This window comes from Cottoperca gobio, chromosome 22 (assembly GCF_900634415.1).
Source record: "Cottoperca gobio chromosome 22, fCotGob3.1, whole genome shotgun sequence".
Taxonomy (NCBI): domain Eukaryota; kingdom Metazoa; phylum Chordata; class Actinopteri; order Perciformes; family Bovichtidae; genus Cottoperca; species Cottoperca gobio.
The window spans coordinates 17,529,331-17,542,239 of NC_041376.1; the positions used below are offsets into that span (position 1 = coordinate 17,529,331).

A 12,909-nucleotide genomic window follows, 5' to 3' on the forward strand; every position below is an offset into this window, starting at 1 on the left:
ACGGCTCCTCAAAGTAAGTAACAACATTAAATGTTTTTATTTTCTTCTTTAACAGTCGTAAAACTTATATTTCAATTCATCGCTCGCTCAAAGTCATTTCATCACGTTATAGGCAACTTCTGTCGGTATAACGTTAGCAAGCAATCGTTAGCAATCGCTATCGTTTCTGCATGTAATAACGTTAACGGAAATATTCATGAGTGGAAACAGCCATGTGTAAATACGTCCAAGTATTCACAGTAATTCAAGTATGTAGTTATACAAACGTTGTATTAATGACCATTTTATTAAGCTTACTACCCATTTATGACCAGCGGTGCCGACGTTAATCCTACAACTACTGTCACGTAGATATTAAGATTGTCATTATGTGCTGCAAGGTTGCAAAAATATACAAAGTTAATATTACTTGCTGTAATTCATGACTTTTAGTGATACCGGTATATATATATATATATATATATATATATATATATATATATATATATATATATATATATATATATATATATATGAATTACGTGTATGAATATGATATGTGATATATGAACATAGTTTGCTTAACTCCATCCATCCATCCATCGTCTACCGCTTATCCGGGATCGGGTCGCGGGGGCAGCAGCTCCAGTAAGGAACCCCAATCTTCCCTTCTCGGGGCCACATCCTCCAGCTCCGACTGGGGGATCCTGAGGCGTTCCCAGGCCAGTGAGGAGATATAATCTCTCCACCGAGTCCTGGGTCTTCCCCGGGGTCTCCTCCCAGCTGGACAGTGCCTGGAACACCTCCCTAGGGAGGCGCCCAGGTGGCATCCTTACTAGATGCCCGAACCACCTCAACTGGCTCCTTTCAACGTAAAGGAGCAGCGGCTCTACTCCGAGTCTCTCATGGATGGCTGAGCTTCTCACCCTATCTCTAAGGGAGACGCCAGCCACCCGTCTGAGAAAACCCATTTCGGCCGCTTGTACCCGTGATCTCGTTCTTTCGGTCATGACCCAGCCTTCATGACCTTAGGTGAGGGTAGGAACGAAGATCGACCGGTAGATTGAGAGCTTTGCCTTCTGGCTTAGCTCTCTTTTCGTCACAACGGTGCGGTAAAGTGACTGTACTACCGCCCCCGCTGCTCCGATTCTCCGGCCAATCTCTCGCTCCATTGTCCCCTCACTCACGAACAAGACCCCGAGGTACTTGAACTCCTTCACCCGGAGTAGGCAATCCACCGGTTTCCTGCTGAGAGCCATGGCCTCAGATTTGGAGGTGCTGATCCTCATCCCAACCGCTGCACACTCGGCTGCGAACCGATCCAGTGACTGTTGAAGGTCACAGACCGATGATGCCATAAGGACCACATCATCTGCAAAGAGCAGCGATGAGATCCTCAGGTCACCGAACTGCAACCCCTCTCCTCCACGACTACGCCTCGATATCCTATCCATGAAAATCACGAACAGGATTGGTGATAAAGCGCAGCCCTGGCGGAGGCCAACATTCACGGGAAACGAGTCCGACTTACTGCCGAGTATCCGGACACAACTCTCGCTTTGGGCGTACAGGGATTGGATGGCCCTCAAAAGTGACCCCCTCACCAAGTGAAATATGTATTTCAGGTATGCTCTGCAGAGGCTGTCTCAAAGGAGCAGTGGTTGGAGGACATAACAAAAAAAAAAGAATAGTGGTTCAGCAAAGGCATGGACACTCAGCTAGTGTCCTTCTGTCTCCTACCAGAGGCATGGACACTCAGCTAGTGTCCCTCTGTCCCATGGACACTGGGCTAGTGTCCTTCTGTCTCCTACCAGAGGCATGGACACTCAGCTAGTGTCCCTCTGTCCCATGGACACTGGGCTAGTGTCCCTCTGTCTCCTACCAGAGGCATGGACACTCAGCTAGTGTCCTTCTGTCTCCTACCAGAGGCATGGACACTCAGCTAGTGTCCTTCTGTCTCCTACCAGAGGCATGGACACTCAGCTAGTGTCCCTCTGTCCCATGGACACTGGGCTAGTGTCCTTCTGTCTCCTACCAGAGGCATGGACACTCAGCTAGTGTCCCTCTGTCCCATGACACTGGGCTAGTGTCCCTCTGTCTCCTACCAGAGGCATGGACACTGGACACTTATTCTTGTATATAGTTGTATAGCTGTGTATGCATGTATACATTTGATGATGGTTGTAATATTAATTTTATGTTGAAACTCATTTAGAGAGGTGTTGATTCAATCTTATGGTCATTTGGAGGTTGTAGTTTGTGGAGTGGTTTGAATTGTTATATTATATGCAAGTTATAATATTGTTATTATTATAATGTATTAATATTATTATATTGTTGTATTGTCATGTTTTACATTAGAAGTGTTTTAATATTTTGTTATGTGATTAAAAATAAAAGTTTGGTTCATTCAAGTAACTAGTAACTGTAGAAAGTACAATATTTAGTTTCCCAGAGCTCAAGGTGACTCCTTCAAATGATCTGTTCTGGTTCACCTTGTTCAAAGCCAAATACAAGAGAATTATAATTTCAATATCAACACTGTCTCAGTTCATCTTCATCTTCTATGGTTAGATTTGAAGTATTTACACAGTGAGGTGCAAACCATGGTGAGCTTCAATACAAGTCCATAAGAATTCAAACAAATTGCACCAGTCTTCTCCATTACATGTTTCATTCAACAAAGATCTGCTTGCTTTATCAGGTTGGTGTCTGAGGCCACTTCTGGTTTCCTTATATACAGTATTAATTAGGCATGAGGAGGAGTAAGTATGCAAAATAACATCATCATCCTGTATATCTGGTATCTATGGTGATCTATCAGTCACATGACCAGAAATGGACTGTGTATAAGGAAACTTGAAATGGCCTCAGACATCACCCTGATGAAACCAAGACAATTATTATTCAAGGGAACACAACAAAAACTATCCCTGGTCAAAATATAAGATATAAAGAATCTACATATGGATAGGAAGTATGTAATATTCACGAGCAAAGTTGTATGTAATACTAATGTATTGACAGTTAACTGAATTGCACAACTCTTATAAGTCAATATCTTGAATGAATTCAAGTTTTAACCGGCAACACAAGGACGTTTTATTGTGCATATTATAAACCTCAATCCTCAATCCAGATTTGAACCAGCAATCTTGTGGACGGGTTCTTGTGCTAGAGTAAAAATGATGAGCAGAATATATATTTAAAAACATTTGGTAGGACAGAACATTTTTCTAGACTTTAACCATTTTCAAGTGTTGTCTTGTCATGTTTAACACATTGATTCAATTAAAATGGTGTCAACATCATCAATGGGAGTTGTAAATTATCATTGAATCACTGCATTCCTAATTTGTATAGATTTACACATCTAGCCATCCCTTTTGGGGCAAATGTGGGACAAGAGAACGTCAATCATATTACTAATAATGGGAGTCGGTCGGGTGGAGGTCGTGTGGCAGGTGGTGAGCAAGGACCATCTCCCAGGCATCAATCCAATGAACATTCAGTCCTTTGAACACATCTCTGAGCACCTTATTACGCTGCATTGAGTACCAGTCACTATGGATTAGCGAATAATAAAGTGTCAAAGATCTGGGGTTCCCGGTCCGGATGATGACCGTTGTACGTGGAGCTCTGTCAAGCAGCCGCACCACCGCCCTGCGGATGCTCAGCAGCCTCCGGATGTAGACCTCCATTGGGAAACAGGTGAAGTGAGCCCAGACGCCAATAACTACGACAGCGTTGGCTCCTCCAGTTAATTCATCTAGTTCATTGGTAATGTAGCGCAGCTCGCTGGATGGGACATTGATCAAAATGATGGGAGGACCGTGGAAGCGGAACTTTAGCAGGATGTTGTTTGCATGGTCCACGGCCATAAAGGGTCCAACTTCCTTTCCTACATGAAGGTCGAACTGCTTAAGATCTAAAAGTATTACAGTAGGATCAGATGTCTATACAAAATCACACAGTTGCCAGAAATGATGTGAATCAGCTACCTGGTAGGGTTTTCATGAAGAATTCAAACCACTGCCTGATGGTGGAGTCTCCATATAGGTGGACCACCTTGCGTTTCAGACACTGACTGGTCGCAGACATGTTCATTTGGCGAACTGTAGTGCTACCTAGTGCTCGCCACATACTCTGGTAGTAATAGCCAGAGGGTCCAGATGTCACACTGATGCTCTTCACCTCTGGTTGATCTGAGTGTTAGTCAACAAATCCCATGAAAATAGGAGAGAGAAAAAAAGTCCCGTCCTAAATTGCATAATCTGTGACACTCAACCTCAAGTCAATTTGTTACTGCAAAATAAGTCAATCTTTATAAATGTTTCACAAATAAAAAACGTAGTTTCCGGTTCCAGAACACCCTGAACAAAGTTAGTTCAATCAACTCTGAGTAGGCTGAACCTGAACATAAAAAGCCACCATCAATGGAGTTCTGAATCAACGATTCACCATGGCAACAGGCAAATTAAAGGCATTTTATTCACTGGTACATACAAACTCTCCCTCCACACAGTTCTGAGAAACAAACCAGCTTTCAGGCTAAAATCAAGTAAGCAGTTGCAGCTTCTCTTTTATGGGGGGGAATAACAGCTGGTATTAAGTGATTGTATGAACATATTATGGGCTGTCTTTACTCCCAAGAGACTAGATACACTGCTAACAGTTGGTGCCACGTTCATGAGCATGGAGTCTAGTGCTCCATGCTCTCTTCTAAAATTGGGTATAAAACATCTATCTGCAGGAGAACACTACCCACAAGAAATTGGTAAGTTCTTTCCAATGTTTTATGTTCTGTTCAATTCTTATTGTCTGTAGCACATTTAGTTTTGAATTCATATTATTAACACTCAGTGGTGGCAGTAGTAAAAATCATGCTTTACCTTTCATTTTTGGCAACACGGTGACCTTGTCAGGTCCTGAAGCTCCAATGAAGACTTTCATGTTGACACCACTGAATAGACACACACACACACACACACACACACACACACAGACACACTGTAAATCTGCAAAATACACAATGGGTCCAATGACTGACGTGCAAGGTGTCGTTCCATGAAGCCACAGATAATTAATATTCAAGTTTGCAGTTCCTCTAAGCTCTACAGAATTTTGTAGCCTCTTTTAGCTCATTGTCTTGCTTTTACTTAACTATTTTGGTTGAGTCTCATCAACATATTTTATTAGATGCATCTGTTTTGTTTGTATTAAAGAAAGCTCTGATTAACCAATTGTGCATTACCTGATGCTAGTCAGTAGACAGACAAAGTGTGCAACAAGCTCAGATATTTGTTGGTAAAGACCAAACTACAGCTAAAATATGACTTTTGGGAATTTCACATTAACACAACTCCAAATGCATTTTAATGTTGGTCAATGTCCACTGGGTGTAAATAGGCCACACATTGCTAACACTCATAAACTTTAAGTCAAATGATGTTATGTTTATAACTTCTTTGAGCAAAAGTGGAAAATGATCTTTTTCTGAAAAGACAACAAAGTATGATATAGGCTCTCTGGATGTTTACTTTTTTTGCAGAAAAACAGTATATTGTAAATAAAATAATCTCTTGATTTTAGCTTCATCATTTTCTATTGAAAAAATGATTACCTAATATTTTAACAATTTTTAGGACCCCTGTCAGTCACAAGCCATTAGAATCCAAACTAGAGTCATTTTCTCATAGACTTCTATACAATCTGAATTCTTTGTGCAAACAGTGGAGTCGCCCCCTGCTGGATATTAAAGAGAATACAAGTTTCAGGCACTTTTGCATTGGCTTCACATTTTTCAGACTGGGAGGTTGCCATCTGATCTCCTTGTCCCCTCACCTTTTAAAGAGCATATCCTCCTTGGGTTTGATCATATTTACGATATATTGGCTGAAAATCCTGTCGTGGACGATCCTTGGTATCACAGCTCAGATTCTGTGGCTTGTAGCAGAACCAAGACTCGCCTGTACGAAGGTCAGTGAAGTTGCACAGTGACTGCTGCGTTGGCGGTAGGCAGATGTTACAGATGGTAGTTTCAGATCGTGAGCCTGAGCGGAAGATGCTCTTGAATTTCATCCTGTCAGGCTCTTCCCTGTTCAGCCTTATCAGCACTGCGATAGCCTCACCAGGGTGAACCAGTGTCACCTGATTGGAAAGAGAACTAGTGGTAAGTGAATACTGCGCTAATAGCAATTGTAGATGTCAACAGCTTATATAAACTAAATATAATTCCAATTCTAATTATAGATATCTAGAATTTGTTCCTCACTAGACAAAATGTTGATTCAACAATAAATGTTTTTCTAGTATAACTTAATTACATTTAATTAACTTTTACCATTGACTTCTATTTAAACTCAATTAAAGATAACTATTTCTCAATTTTGACGTGTTATAATTCCAAGTAGACATGTCCATCATGTAATTTTGACTGCTTGCAATTCTAATTAATGATATCTACAACTCAAACCTCACTAGTGGCAACCTTTATTGTAGAAATGTACAATTGTTCTTATATTGCAAATTTCTAGATGTGTTACATTAAATTCTGACTCGTCAAATTTATATTTTTGATTTGTTGTCTTGGAATTGTAATTAGCAAAAGTGTAATTACACATATATAGAATTGCATTTTAGATATCTGAATTTCAGAATTGAGTTTTAGATATATATAAAAAGGGAAATCAATCATTGTATCTTCAATGACATACGCACATATCCAAAATGAATATGTTAATTTCCGAATAATATTTGTGGGAAATTACATTAACATTAGTGAAAATCTTTTTTCAATTGTAGATGCGTAATGATGTACTGCAGTCATTATTCTTACTGGTGAAAAAGGAATTAATTATATCTTTAATCAAATTAATGTAAATCTCTTTTGACTCGTCGAAATATCATTTCTACATGTGAAAACTTCCTACCCTGGCTTTAAGACTCATATTTAAAAGGCGTCTCAATTTAAAACAATTCAGCTGACAACAACACAAAGTTATCCCAACTCATGGAGCTGATGTTACTTTTTCTTAGGGTAACTTGACCCTGCTTTAGTCTGAAAGGAAAAAGTTCCACTGTTTCTAGAAGGACTAAGAATTTTGAGTTGTCATTACAAGAAGCAGTAACTAAGGGAGGCGGGGCTTCACAAACAATTGGTTAGAAGACAGATCAAACACCTACAGTACAGTAACATTACATTTAGGATGATAGTTTGTATTATTACCTCGACCTGTGCCTCTCCTTCCCAGAGTAAAGAGAATACAGCAGAGTAGCTCCCATTGAGATGATCCACCACTTTCCCAGCCACACCTGCACCAAGCTTCTGGTTGTGCAGCCGCGCAAGTAGGAAGTCTCCCGGAGACGTCTTGGGACGGCCCTGGAAGTCAGACATTTCTATCATAACCTCCAGCTGATCCCCTACTTGCCACTTTCCTCCTCCCCTCCTTGGGAGAATGGTGAAGGTGCTGTGAGCTGGATCACTGGTGTGCTCTATGGAAATAGAAGCTGGCAAAGGTGGAATTTCAGGCCAAGCAATGGAGTCTAGTAGGACGTGATCCTCCAGAGCCTCCTTAGGGGGCAGTGGCTGGAAGGTGCAGAAGCTGTGATGCATGTCAGGGTCAGTGGAAACTGTCGATACGATGTTGGGGGAGCTCACTTTCTGCTGAATATGCCAGTGAGTCTAGAGAGACATGGTGACAAAGATGAGTCAAACATTTACACTAAAAAGCAAAAAAATAAATTTAAAGCAATATCCTGAATTTGAACCCTTTCCAAGTACCAGTCCACACTCCGTACTTGGTCCTTTCGGGGACTTAAATCGACAACCCTCCGGTTCCAAAGCCAAGGCCCTACAGACTGAGCTACTGCCCCCCACCCTAAAATCATGTTCTCACCTCCATCTCCTCCATGACCTCCTTGTTACGGAGCACAAAGATTATGACAGCCCCAACCAGAGAGAGGATTAAGGCCAAGAAGGATTTTTTTTTTGGACAAACTCTGACCTTCATGATAGTCAGATTATGATTCAAAGTCAGAGCTCAGCTTCATTCAGAGTTGTGTTCTGGTGCACAGAAGCTGGATACTGGCCTATGTTGTTGAACTCCGGTTGTTCCTGTTTGGTGGCAAGAGAGAGCAAAACGCTGTCACATTCTTTCTTTCTATCTTAACATTCCTCTCACAATCAATTTTAAAGCAGACTGACTAAACTTGAGACTTACTCAAAACATGTAAACAAAATATAAATTAAAACATGGCTTGAATTACATTGGTTATAACACAATTAACTTAAGGCTTACATCAACACTACAAAATGAATCATCTTGACTCAACACTTCTAGCTTGAGAAAAGCTTTAACGTGTATTTTAAAGCATATATTGGCAGACACCAGCACTAGCAAAGGTTTTAGCTGGTGCCCTTTACATTGCAGCCACTTCCACTACCAATCATTGTGTTCTTACACTCACACAACAACATAGCTTTATGGCTATGGCTCCGTTGGCAGAAGACAATGGTAGGGGAAACACTGTTTTTTCCCGTTTGTCTGCTCTATTGTCATCTGCTTATTTTAGCATGAACGGCTAAACCGCTTACTACCTACAGTAGTAACATAGATTTAGTTCCAATGCAAAATATACAGTTTTTATGACATTATTTTGTGGGGTTTCAGGTTATGTAAAAAGTCACGTTCATGACTTGACCATGCACTGTGTAGTATTTCAAAAATATACGGAAGCAAGTAAATGTGTAGATTTTTCTATTATAGCTTTAACACTACAAAACAATATATATATATATATATATATATATATATATATATATATGTGTATATATATATATATATATATGTGTGTGTATATATATATATATATATATATATATATATATTTATATATATATATATTTATATATATATATATATATATATATATATTTATATATATATATATATATATATATATATATATATATATATATATATATATATATATATATACGTACATACATACATACATACATACATACACACACACACACACACACATATATAGTATTACACAATAATAATAAAAAACATCTTCCTTCTTTTTGGGTGCCCCTATGGATCAGAAGTGTACTACGGAGAAGAACATATATTATCTTGTGCAGCAACATGTAGAACACAGAAAACCTTTTATTTAATTTAGGTTGTAACAGGTCACTTTGCTGAGGCTATTGGTGTATTTAAAGCAACAAAGCCTGCATATAGTGCATATTCTGTAAAGACGTTGCAGGTGCAGTACTTCTCCGTACCGCTCTCCAGTCAAGTCAAGAGTCTTGGTGTCACTCTGGACAGCACCCTCTCCTTTGCACCCACATAAAGAATATCACCGACACTGCTTTTTTCCCCACCTGCACAATATCTTCAGACTACGGCCGTCCCCGTCCCAATCCAGTACAGAAGTCTTGGTCCACACACACGTTACATCCCGGATCGACTACTGCAATTCTGTTCTCTCTGGCCTTCCCATAAAACTGCTCAACTGACTTCAAATAAAAACTCACTCACTACCCGCACCAAATCCTCTGAACACACCAACCCCACACCTGTTCAATTTCGGACCAACTACAAAAACATCCTGCTCACCTACAAAGCCCTCCACAAACTTGCCCCCACCTATCTATCTGAACTACTTCAGGCGTAGCTTCTACCCCCTCCCGCTGCCTCCGCTCTGGTCAAGTAAGTAATGTCAGGTAAATTAATCCACATTGGAAAGACTATCATATGTATTTGTTTACCTCAATCAATATATATATATATCTACACTACGAATATGTTTCTCTGCAATTATGTATTTTCTGCACTGAGAGTATTACAAACATAATAGGGGACACTTCCCCTTTAAGAGAACAGGTCAACAAACCATTACTTTCTTACATTCCTGACTGCTGACGGAGGAGCGTGTAGGCACCAAACTGGGAAGGTCAACGCCTACTCCTTCTATGTAGCCGCATGTTTTCCGACTCTCGGGACACACCTGGAGCGGAGCCGTGAGACCGCAACGATGGGGCTTTTTGAGCCATGCGGTCTATGGAAACGGTGACGCGAAATGTGTCCTCAGCTGAGAATATTTTCTTTGTTTGACTTATTGCGTTAAATAAATATATAGATTACATCAGGAGATTGCTGTTTTGATTCGACATTCAAGCTCCGAGTTCTTCAGCTTTTTCCTACCCATTAGTAACAACATTCAAATGTTTTTATTTTCTTCTTTAACAGTCGTAAAACTTATATTTCAATTCATCGCTCGCTCAAAGTCATTCCATCACGTTATAGGCAACTTCTGTCGGTATAACGTTAGCAAGCAATCGTTAGCAATCGCTATCGTTTCTGCATGTAATAACGTTAACGGAAATATTCATGAGTGGAAACAGCCATGTGTAAATACGTCCAAGTATTCACAGTAATTCAAGTATGTAGTTATACAAGCGTTGTATTAATGACCATTTTATTAAGCTTACTACCCGTTTATGACCAGCGGTGCCGACGTTAATCCTACAACTACTGTCACGTAGATATTAAGATTGTCATTATGTGCTGCAAGGTTGCAAAAATATACAACGTTAATATTACTTGCTTTAACTCATGATTTATATTAATAACGGTGGCGTTATAATGAGTGTGTGTTTATGTGCTGCAGGGTCACAATGTATTTTTACCTATATATATGAAGACTGATATATATATATATATATATATATATATATATATATATATATATATATATATATATATATATAAAATCAAACAACTTAAAATGTTTCAAATGTATTCTTAATACAGTTGCAAGTATGATGTAAGTGCACTCTATGATAATATCACATGTGTCTTATTTTGTCACCTCCTGGTCACAGCCGTGTACAACAACAATACAACCAGTAAACAGTTTAAACCAGCAGGGAAAACAGCTGGACATTAGCATTGTGCTATGTCTGGTGCGCTACATTTATTACACACTGTCCCTGTTGTAAACAAATAAATAAAGGGAAATGTGTATTTCAGGTATGCTTGTGACATCTGTGTCATTCAGCTGCTTTGGGACTGGACCCTCGCCAACAGTCCAGCACGACTGGTGAAGCAGCTCAGGGGAGGAACGGCTGAACTCTCCAAGATAGTGTGCTGACCTTGTGGATCGGCCCAGCCTCTTCCCAGTGGTCTGCTACGAGCCCGTCCACATCCCCACTAGTCGCTGGCTGCTGTCCGTGTACGGCAGGGACATCCTCTCCCGCATGGACCATATTAAAGCCAGCATCACGTCCACATTTGATTCCATCTTAAAGATGGTCAACAACTACATAAAACGTTTGGTTCATTCAAGTAACTACGATTTTAAGTGGCCCCCAAAGTACTGCACAACACTTGCAAGAAATGCAGGCAGTTTAGGACAGCAGGGACTGGACACAGCCAGGACAAGGGAGTGATGTACTGCCCCTCTGCAGAGGCTGTCTCAAAGAAGCAGTGGTTGGACGACATAACAAAAAATAATAGTGATTTAGCAAAGGCATGGACACTCAGCTAGTGTCCTTCTGTCTCCTACCAGAGGCATGGACACTCAGCTAGTGTCCTTCTGTCTCCTACCAGAGGCATGGACACTCAGCTAGTGTCCTTCTGTCTCCTACCAGAGGCATGGACACTCAGCTAGTGTCCCTCTGTCCCATGGACACTGGGCTAGTGTCCTTCTGTCTCCTACCAGAGGCATGGACACTCAGCTAGTGTCCCTCTGTCCCATGGACACTGGGCTAGTGTCCCTCTGTCTCCTACCAGAGGCATGGACACTGGACACTTATTCATGTATATAGTTGTATAGCTGTGTATGCATGTATACATTTGATGATGGATTGTAATATTAATTTTATGTTGAAACTCATTTAGAGAGGTGTTGATTCAATCTTATGGTCATTTGGAGGTTGTAGTTTGTGGAGTGGTTGAATTGTTATATTATATGTAAGTTATAATATTGTTATTATTATAATGTATTAATATTATTATATTGTTGTATTGTCATGTTTTACATAGAAGTGTTTTAATATTTTGTTATGCGATTAAAAATAAAAGTTTGGTTCATTCAAGTAACTAGTAACTGTAGAAAGTACAATATTTAGTTTCCCAGAGCTCAAGGTGACTCCTTCAAATGATCTGTTCTGGTTCACCTTGTTCAAAGCCAAATACAAGAGAATTATAATTTCAATATCAACACTGTCTCAGTTCATCTTCATCTTCTATGGTTAGATTTGAAGTATTTACACAGTGAGGTGCAAACCATGGTGAGCTTCAATACAAGTCCATAAGAATTAAAACAAATTGCACCAGTCTTCTCCATTACATGTTTTATTCAACAAAGATCTGCTTGCTTTATCAGGTTGGTGTCTGAGGCCACTTCTGGTTTCCTTATATACAGTATTAATTAGGCATGAGGAGGAGTAAGTATGCAAAATAACATCATCATCCTGTATATCTGGTATCTATGGTGATCTATCAGTCACATGACCGAAATGGACTGTGTATAAGGAAACTTGAAATGGCCTCAGACATCACCCTGATGAAACCAAGACAATTATTATTCAAGGGAACACAACAAAAACTATCCCTGGTCAAAATATAAGATATAAAGAATCTACATATGGATAGGAAGTATGTAATATTCACGAGCAAAGTTGTATGTAATACTAATGTATTGACAGTTAACTGAATTGCACAACTCTTATAAGTCAATATCTTGAATGAATTCAAGTTTTAACCGGCAACACAAGGAGTTTTATTGTGCATATTATAAACCTCAATCCTCAATCCAGATTTGAACCAGCAATCTTGTGGACGGGTTCTTGTGCTAGAGTAAAAATGATGAGCAGAATATATATTTAAAAACATTTGGTGGACAGAACATTTT

The 12,909-nt window shown here is 39.7% G+C and overlaps 1 pseudogene; it reads right to left on the reverse strand.

Moving 5' to 3' along the window:
* Nucleotides 1-3,352: 3,352 nt before the first annotated feature.
* LOC115027738 (NXPE family member 3-like) lies at nucleotides 3,353-11,260 on the reverse strand (annotated as a pseudogene).
* Between the last annotated feature and the right edge of the window lie 1,649 nt (nucleotides 11,261-12,909).